This window comes from Oryx dammah, unplaced genomic scaffold, assembly GCF_014754425.2.
Source record: "Oryx dammah isolate SB20612 unplaced genomic scaffold, SCBI_Odam_1.1 HiC_scaffold_5, whole genome shotgun sequence".
NCBI classification, from domain to species: Eukaryota; Metazoa; Chordata; class Mammalia; order Artiodactyla; family Bovidae; genus Oryx; species Oryx dammah.
Window position 1 is genome coordinate 66,271,192 of NW_024070189.1, and position 10,665 is coordinate 66,281,856.

Consider the following 10,665-nt stretch of genomic DNA (forward strand, 5'->3'; position numbering starts at 1 on the left):
CGGGCGGCGCGTATCGCGCCGCGGCCGCCGCGCGCGTGGAGCAGGCGGGGCGGCGCGGGGGCCCAGCCCATGCAAGGCGGCCGCTCTGCCGGCCGGCGCCCGCCGCCGCTACCGCCGCGCCCCGCCTCAGTCGCGGGCGCCCCGGGCCTCCTCCCCCTTCCGCGCCCGACACGCCGCCGCCATCTTGTTTACCTCCTCCCCCGCCCTGCGCCCCCTCTCCGCCGCACGCCCGCCGCGGGCCCACCCCCCGCGGTGCCGACGTGCACGCCCGTTGGCCGAGCCAACAGCCCCGCCCCCACAGCGAACCCTACCGCCACCGCCCATTGGGCCATTTGGACCCGGGCGGGCCCCGGAGCGTTCGGCCCCGTCCCAGGGGTGGTTACTGCTCGCTCATTGGCCCGCGGAGACGCCCGTCAAGTGGAGGGGGCGGGAAGCAGGCGCGGGGAGGTGAGGCCGTGGCGTTGACCTGGGAGGGGTTGAAGGCTGGGGTTGGAGTTCGCAAAGGCCAAGGGTCACCTCGGAACCGGGAGTCGGGGCAGCGCAGCACTCGCTGGCCCGGATGTGGCTTACAGATGCTGGTGGGCGCCTGCTAGGGCCTGTCCCCCGAAATCTCGTTTGAAGCGAGGTCAAGGGTCAAAAAGTAGCCGATAGTGGCCAATTGAAGGCAAAAAGCCTTTATTAAGCGTCTCTCAGGCCAGACGGGGCGAGAAGTGCGCTGGATCGTCTCTACCCTAAAGAATCTCACGGGGTAAAACGCAGTACTCAGCTGGCACAGTGCCAGCAAAGTGCTTTGGATGAAAAATACAGAGATGGCAAAATACCAGGGCTTGATGAAATTGAAAATTCCTCGGGGCCTGTGGGGTTTTTCTACCTTTCTGGTTTTTATCACTTGATTATTTTGCCAGAACAAACTGCTTGTCTTGAGTGGGAACGGTGGGAGCTGACACCATCAGATTTGGGCTCCAGGCTGCGAGTTTTGAGCCTGACATCTGTGGACTGCCCAAATCTATGCGTGAAATTGAGTGCGTCCTTGTGTGTGTTCTTGGGGACATCTAGGACTTTCATCAGATTCTCAAATGACCCACAGAAAGCGGATTGCTGTGGCTTTGGGGGCGGAGGGACCACAAGTCACACCAACATACAAGCCAGCCCTAATCAGAACATGTAGATTAGCCCCAAATTACTTTTCCTTAATCATAAAGAGCAGAGCGGAAACCAATGAAACAGAATAGACAAAAAAAAAAAAAAAAAACACACACAAGGAAAACTGATGAAGCCAAAAGACTATTCATTGAAAGGATCAAAACAACTGATAAAACTCTGTCCAGTCTAACCAAGAAAACTAGGTGACCTAAAAGGATTAGATATAGGAACAACTCTATGCCCAAAATTCAATAGGAAATAGACCAACACCTGAAAAGGCACTAAAATGAAAACTCAATGAAGAAGAAATAATCTGCATAGTCTTATATCTATTAGAGAAATTAAATCTGTAGGGAAAAACCTTTCAACAAAGACAATTAAGGCCCAGATGTTTTCATTCATGAATTTCCATCAAACATTTTAGGAAGGACTCTCTGCTGGTCCAGTGGTTAATTGAGAATCTGCCTGCCAATACAGGAGACACCAGTTCAATCTCTGGTCCAGGAAGATTCCACATGCGTCAGGGCAGCTTACCCCCTGCGCCACAAGAACTGAGCCAGCACTTTAGAGCCTTTGCTCTGCAATATGGGAAGCCCCTGACAATGAGTAGCCCCCACTCTGATGCAACTAGAGAAAGCCCATGAACAACAACGAAGACCCAGGGCACCCCCCCAAATTTTTTAAAAAAAATTTTAAGAAGAAATAACATTGGTTCTAAACAATCTTGTAGAAAATGAAGAAGAGGCAACACTGCCCAACTCAAATTTCTTTTGGTATTTTCTATGTTTTTAACTGCTGACTTATGCCCAACTTTCTTAGAATCTGGGGGTATTTGATAATCTTGGCATCCCACTCTCCTTCACTCCACCCCTCTCCTGATGTGCAGGACACATGGAAGGACATAGGAAATGTTTGGTGACCATTGCAGAAAGAGAACATGAAGGTGAAATCTTGGCTCAGATGTGACCTCCTCCAAGAAGTCCTCCTGGTCATTCCCTCGAATGTAGCCCCTTTCAAGTTTAGTTTTCTCCTTAACACTTGCCACCAGCAGAAATTATCTTATTTATATATTTCTTTTCCCATATTTCTTTAGTCTCTGGAACTGCACTGGGAGCTCTCTGGGGCTGAGGCTGGATATGTCTTGGCCACTGCTGTGTCCTCAGCAATTTGAGCTATGTCATTCAGTACAACAGCCACTGGCCACATGTGTCTGTAATCTCTTGTAATGTGGCTGCTGGAATTGAGATGTGCTGTGAGTGTAATACACACTGGAGAGATATATATATATAATGTATTTATTTTTTACTGCACTGGATCTTTGTTGCTATGCTTGGGCTTTCTCTAGTTGTGAGTGGAGGTGACTCTTTGTTGTGGTGCATGCACTTCTCACTGCAGTGGCTTCTCTTACTGCAGAGCACGGGCTCTAGAGTATAGGTTCAGTAGTTGTGGTGCATGGATTTAGCTGCTCCTTGGCATATGGGATCTTCCCGGACCAGAGACTGAACTGGTGTCCCTGCATTGCAAGGCAGACTCTTAACCACTGGACCACCAGGGAAGCACTACACACTGAATTTTGAAGGCCTAATGTGAAGGGGAAAAAAGTATGTATGATACTTATGTATGGGGCTTCCTGGTGGCTCAGCGGTAAGAATCTACCCACCAATGCAGGAGATGCAGGTTCAATCCCTGGGTCAGGAAGATCCCCTGGAGGATTAAATGGCAACCTGCTCCAGTATTCTCGCCTGGGAAATCCCATGGACAGAGGAGCCTGGCAGGCTACAGTCCATGGGGTTGCAAAAGAGTCAGTGACTAAACAACAACAACAATATATGTGTATATCTTATTAATAACTGTAATATGAAAACAATAACATATTGATTGCATATTGAAATGATAAATTTTGGATATATTAGGTTAAAATTAATATATTATTAAAATTAACCACTTCAGGGAATTCTCCAGTGGCCCAGTGGTTAGGACTGGGTGCTTTCACTGCCTGGCCCCAGGTTCAACCCCTGTTTGGGGAACTAACATTCTACAAGCCACAGGGCTCAAACAAAAAAATAAATAAAATAACATAAAAGTAACACTTCCTTGGAGAAGGAAATGACAACCCACTCCAGTATGCTTGCCTGGGAAATCCCATGGACAGAGGAGCCTCATGGGCTACAGTTCATGGGATTGCAAGAGTCTGATACAACTGAGTAACTAAACAACAAAACCACTTCATACCCACTATGATGGTTATGATTTTTTAAAAATGGAGTATCAGCAAGGATGTGAAGAAACTGGAACTTTCTTTTTTTCTTTTTTAAAAAATCTTTTTTTAATATAAATTTATTTATTTTAATTGGAGGTTAGTTACTTTACAATATTGTATTGGTTTTGCCATATATCAACATGAATCCGCCACAGGTATACACGTGTTCCCCATTCTAAACCCCCTCCCTCCTCCCTCCCGATACCATCACTCTGGGTCATCCCAGTGCACCAGCCCCAAGCATCCAGTATCATGCATCGAACCTGGACTGGCAATTCGTTTCATATATGATATTATACATGTTTCAATGCCATTCTCCCAAATCATCCCACCCTCTCCCTCTCCCACAGAGTCCAAAAGACTGTTCTATACATCTGTGTCTCTTTTGCTGTCTCGCATACAGAGTAGAAACTGGAACTTTCATACAGATGGTATAGCCAGGTTGGAAAACCAGTTGAAAGGTTAACATTGAATCACCATACGGCCCTGTAATTCCAATCTGAGATTTCTGCCCAAGAGGAAGAAACATACATCCACATAAGAACTTGTACATGTATGTTTACAGCAGCACAATTCACAATAGTCAAAAAGTGGAAACAACCCACATATCCAGCAACAGATGATGGACAAACTCATCATGGCATGTCCACATACTGGAATATTATTCAGCATGAAAAGGACAGAGGCATTGACACACAAGGATGAACTTGAGAACTCGATGCTCAGTGAGAGAAGCCAGACAGAAGGAATCACATAGTGTGTGATTCCATTGATGGAAAACATCCAGAACAGGGAAGTCCACAGAGACGGGAGAGTGGATTCCTGGTTGTCAGTGTCGGGTGGGGATGGGAGTTGGGGTGGGGGGGCGCTGCTGATGTGGGGGGGCTTCCTATTCCTCTGAGTGAGGAGTACGAGTACCTTATGTCATGAAATATAAGAGGCCATTGGAAGTGAGGTGTGCTATTACTTTATGAATCACCATAAAAAGGAAAGACTTAACAGTCAGAGATGACACTCTGGATCCAGAGAGGCAGCCTGACCTCTGGGACAGGAAACTGTGACAAATGGGATTACTAATAGACATAGGCAATAAGTATGAATATTTATGGTAACTCTGGAGAAAAACAGCTTTTACAGCATGCTCTCACCCTCTCCATTCTTCAGGTTCTACTAAGGACGCTGGGTTATAGGTTGGAGGCCTCAGGGTTGGGTTTCAAGTTATCACTGAGAGGCCCCAGTTTCTAGGTGGGGTCCCCAGGTTACATGTGGAGGCTCTAGGTTACAGATGGGGGACCCAGGTTATAGCAAGGGGTCCCAGGTTATAGATAGGAATCCCAGATTATAGGTACAGAGCCCCAGGTTACAGGTGGGAGGTTTCAGGTTATAGATGGGGGCCCCAGGTTATACTGGGAGACCCAAGGTTATAGGCTCATGTTAAAAGTGAGGGGCCCCAGGATTAAGGTGGAGACCCCAGGTTATAAGTAGGGGCACCAGGTAATAGCTGGGGGAGCTAAGGTATAAGTGGGGAACACCTGGTTATAGATTGGAGCCCCAGGTCATTGCAGGGGACCCTGGTTATAGGTGGAGGACTCCAGGGCATATATGGGTGGCCTCAGATTATAAATGGAGAGCTGTAGCTTACAGGGAGAGCCAGGTTATACGCAGACCCCTCTAGGGCTCAGTCGTCCTCTCTGCCTACCCCATCCCTCACACCTATCATTTCTTCCGCCCCCTACAGTTCTCACAGACCTGCATGCACAGCTGGTCCCCAGACCCGTCTGCTCCTTCGCATTCCTCTGGCTGACCCCCTTGCTTCCCTCTGATGTCAAGTCCCCTTTTACCCCCTCCCTGAGGACCGAGGAGGCAGAGGTCCTTCTGGCCCTTCTCCTGGCTGACTGCCCCACCTTGGCTCTCCTCCCAGTTGGTGGGTCTCTTAAATGTTAAGCTCTTGGCCCAGGGCCACCCCTTTTCCAGAGGCCCAGCTGAGGCCCCCACTTGAGAAATGAGGCCCCTGGGAGTCAGAGAAAGTGAAGTGAAGTTGCTCAGTCGTGTCCAACTCTTCGTGACCCCATGGACTGTAGCCCGCCAGGCTCCTCTGTCCATGTGATTCTCCAGGCAAGAGTACTGGAGTGGGGTGTCATTTCCTTCTCCAGGGGATCTTCCCAACCCAGGTACTGAACCCAGGTCTCCCGCATTGTAGTCAGATGCTTTTACCATCTGAGCCACCAGGGGATGCTGGGAGTCAGATGGGTCCTTCCAAAATCAAGGTCAGTCCCCACGACGAGGAATCCAGCATGCATTGGTTAGGGGATGGCTCAGCCTCGGCTAGTGTGGCCACCAGGGGGCAGGTAAGGATCATGGCTGAGGCTGGCCTGAAGTGGTATGAGCCTGTACTTGTGTGTGTATGTGTGTGTGACCTTTTGTGTGTTTGTGTGTGTGCATGTTGTATATGTGAGCATTTGTTTGTGTGTGAGCGTCTCTGTGTGTGTATGTATGAGCTTCTGTGCATGTATATGTGTGTATGTATGAGCTTCTGTGCGTGTGTGTGTATGAGCATCTCTGTGTGTATGAGTGTGTGTGTGTGTGTGGATGCCAACATCCACTGCATGCCAAGAGAGTCCCAAGCGGTGACAATTGCAGATGCCCCCAGAGGTGGCCCAGTGACCCCTGGGGGGCAGGACCACCCCACATCTCCACTTGGGAATCACAGCTTTAGAGATACACACTGAATTATCTACAGATAAGAGGATATAATGTCCAGGGTTTTCCTTCAAAACATTCCTGGGTGCGCTGTTCAGGCCCAAGGATTTGGAAGAAAGTGTTCTGATGTGGCCACTACTGTTTTGTGTGTGTGTTTAAAAATATTTTATTTATTTATTTGTCTGTACCGGGTCTTAGCTGTTGCATATAAGATCTTTAGTTGCAGCATGTGAACCCTTGTGGCATGTGGGATCTAGTTCCCTGACCAAGGATTGAACCCAGGCCCCCTGCATTGGGAGAGTGGAGTCTTAGCCACTGGACCAGCAGGGAAGTCCTGTCACTACTGTTTTCATTTTTAAGTAAAATGTAACATGTTGAGTGGAAGCTCCCCGAAGAGTGGAAGCTCCCCGAAGAAATGTTCCTGTCCAGATCCCCAGAACCTGTGAATGGGACCTCAATTGGAAGTAGGGGGGTCTCTGCAGTGGTCATCAAGACGATCTTGAGGTCAGCCTGGGTTACTTCAGTGCAGTTCAGTCACTCAGTCGTGTCTCACTCTTTGCAACCCCATGGAGTACAGCATGCCAGGCCTCCCTGTCCATCACCAACTTCCGGAGTTTACTGAAACTCACATCCACTGAGTCAGTGATGCCATCCGACCATCTCATCCTGTGCCGTCCCCTTCTCCTCCTGCCTTCAATCTTTCCCAGCATCAGGGTCTTTTCAAATGAGTCAGCTCTTCGCATCAGGTGGCCAAAGTATTGGAGTTTCAACTTCAACATCAGTCCTTCCAATGAACACTCAGAACTGATCTCCTTTAGGATGCATTGGTTGGATCTTCTTACAGTCCAAGGGACTTGCAAGAGCCTTCTCCAACATCACAGTTCAAAAGCATCAATTCTTCGGTGCTCAGCTTTCTTTATAGTCCAGCTCTCACATCCGTACATGACCACTGGAAAAATCATAGCCTTGACTAGAGGGACCTTTGTTGACAAAGTAATGTCTCTGCTTTTTAGTATGCTGTCTAGGTTGGTCATAACTTTCCTTCCAAGGAGTAAAGATCTTTTAATTTCATGGCTGCAGTCACCATCTGCAGTGATTTTGGAGCCCAACAAAATAAAGTCTGACACTGTTTCCACTGTTTCCCCATCTATTTGCCATGAAGTGATGGAACCGGATGCCATAATCTTAGTTTTCTGAATGTTGAGCTTTAAGCCAACTTTTTCACTCTCCCCTTTCACTTTCACCACGAGGCTCTTTAGTTCTTCACTTTCTGCCATAAGGGTGGTGTCATCTGCATATCTGAGGTTATTGATATTTCTCCCAGAAATCTTGATTCCAGCTTCTTTCAGCCCAGCGTTTCTCATGAGGCACTCTGCATATAAGTTAAATAAACATGGTGATGATATACAGCCTTGACATACTCCTTTTCCTATTTGGAGCCAGTCTTTTGTTCCACGTCTGTTTCTAACTGTTGCTTCCTGACCTGCATACAGATTTCTCAAGAGGCAGGTCAGGTGGTCTGGCATTCCCATCTCTTTCAGAATTTTCCATAGTTTATTGTGATCCACACAGTCAAAGGCTTTGGCATAGTCAATAAAGCAGAAATAGAAGTTTTTCTGGAACTCTCTTGCTTCTTTGATGATCCAGCAGTTGTTGCCAATTTGATCTCTGGTTCCTCTGCCTCTTCTAAAACCAGCTTGAACATCTGGAAGTTCACAGTTCATGTATTGTTGAAGCCTGGCTTGGAGAATTTTGAGCATTACTTTACCAGCGTGTGAGATGAGTGCAGTTGTGCAGTAGTTTGAGCATTCTTTGGCATTGGAATGAAAACTGACTTTTTCCAGTCCTGTGGCCACTGCTGAGTTTTCCAAATTTGCTGGCATATTGAGTGCAGCACTTTCACAGCATCATCTTTTAGGACTTGAAATAGCTCAACTGGAATTCCATCACCTCCACTAGCTTTGTTCGTAGTAATGCTTCCTAAGGCACTTGACTTCACATTCCAGGATGTCTGGCTCTAGGTGAGTGATCACACCATTGTGATTATCTGGGTCATGAAGATTTTTTCTGTACAGTTCTTCTGTGTATTCTTGCCACCTCTTCTTAATATCTTCTGCTTCTGTTACCATACCATTTCTGTCCTTTATCGAGTCCATCTTTGCATGAAATGTTCCCTTGGTATCTCTAATTTTCTTGAAAAGATCTCTAGTCTTTCCCATTCTATTGTTTTCCTCTATTTCTTTGCACTGATTACTGAGGAAGCATTTCTTATCTCTCCTTGCTATTTTGTGGAACTCTGCATTCAAATGGGTATATCTTTCCTTTTCTCCTTTGCTTTTCATTTCTCTTCTTTTCACAGCTATTTGTAAGGCCTCCTCAGACAGCCATTTTGCTTTTTTGCATTTCTTTTCTTGATCCCTGTCTTCTGTACAATGTCACGAACCTCCGTCCATAGTTCATCAGGCACTCTGTCTATCTGATCTAGTCCCTATTTCTCACTCCCACTGTATAATCATAAGGGATTTGATTTAGGTCATACCTGAATGGTCTAGTGGTTTTCCTTACTTTTTTCAATTTTAAGTCTGAATTTGGCAATAAGGTGTTCATGATCTGAGCCATAGTCAGCTCTGGGTTACTTAGGTGGGCACTAAAGCCAATGGCAGTTGTCCTTATAAAAATCATACAGGGGAGATCTGATGGCCAGAGAGAAGCCATGTGAAGATGGAGGCAGAGACTGGGGAGGTGCGGCCACAAGCCAGGACACCTACAACCCCCAGAAGAGGCAGGAAGGCCCCTGCCCTGGAGCCTCCAGCATTGCTGTCACCTTGACCTCTGAAGTCTGGCCTACACAGTGTGACTGTGTACAGTTCTGTTGTTTAAAGGCCATTTGTTACGGCAGACTCAGGAAGCTCATATGCAAGTTTCTAAGAATTATTTATTACAGAAAAATTCACCCTTTTTAAGTGCACAGTTCTATGAATTTTGACAAAAGGATATAGTTGTGTAATCACCACCATAATCAGGAAATAAAATATTTTCATCACCCCGCAAGGTCCCCTGTTGCCCCCTAGTCACCTCCCTCCACCCCCAGCCCTCCTCAAGTATGCATTGAGTTTTGGCCTCATAACTTGGTCTTCTCTGAGGTGCCATGCAATGGAATAGGAAAGTAGGATCCTGGCTTCCTTCATTCACCCCCAGAATTCATCTGAGATGCATATGTCGTGAGCACTGGCTCCATGTTAGGTCTGGATGATGTCTGTTCATATGGACATTCTGTGTTGTTTTTTTTCATCCATTCACCAGTTGAGGACCATCTGGGCTGTCTTTAGTTTTCTGCGATTACAAATCATGCTGCTGTGAATACATGTGCATAGCTTTTTTGGTGTACAGAAGACTTTATTTCTCTTGGGGTAACACCCAAGAGTGGAACAGCTGAATCACCTGGCAATTCTGGATTTCCCATTTTGAGAACCCTTGATCCATCTCCCAAAGTGGCTGCTTCCCTGCCAGCAACATCTGAGGGGCCCGGTGGTTCTGCCTCCTTGCCAGCAGTTGGTTTTGTCCAGTTTTTTTTGGTTTTGGCTTTACCATTCAGATAGGTGGCACATTAACACATGCGTGCACAAACATGCAGCCATATAGAGGAAAGGATGAATGTTCAGTTATGTGCTAAGTAAAGTGTTAGTCGTAGGAAGTAGGTTTTGTGTTTTTAACCACAAAATCCTTTCAATTCTTCTCCACACTTGAACATATTCATAATAAAAGGTTGGAAAAAAATAATCCAAGGGTAGGCTAGAGAGAACACAAGACTCGCCTGGAGTCAATACTGGTTGAAGCTAGATAGGGGGGTGGAGGGGTCAGTCTACCTTTTCCTCTCCCACGTGTCTGAAGTACTCCACAGCGAAGAGTTGGGAGACTCAGACCTCATGCTCCTTAGGATGGCTATGAAGAAAAAGGAGAGCCAGAAATAACAGGCATTGGTGGGGATGTGGAGAAATTTTTTGGAAGCCTTGTGCACAGCTCATGGGAACGTAAAAGGGTGCAAGCACTGTGGAAAGCAGTCAGAAGTTTCCTCAAAACAATTAAACATAGAATTAGCACATGACCCAGCAATCCCACTCGGGGGTACAGAACCAAAAGAGCCGAAAGCAGGGGCCTGAAGAGATATTGGCTCATCGGTGTTCACAGCAGGATGATTTACAACAGCCAAAAAGTACAAGCAACCGAGTGTCCATCAATGATGGACAGACACAACGTGGTCAATTCACACCACGTGGTCCATCCATGATCATCCCCAGCCATGAAAAGGACAGAAGCCATGACTCTCGCTACCACGTGGACAGACCCTGAGAACACAATGCTCAATGGGAGAAGTGGACACAGAAGGACAGACACACAGTTTGTGATTCCACTCATAGGAAGTCTCTATAGTAAAGATGGAACTCTCTAGGGTGAAGATGTAAGTCTTTGTGGTGAAGATGGAAGTCTCTGTGGTGAAGATGGAGGCCTCTATGGTAAAAATGGACATCTCTATGGTGAAGATGCTGAATTTTATGAGGGGG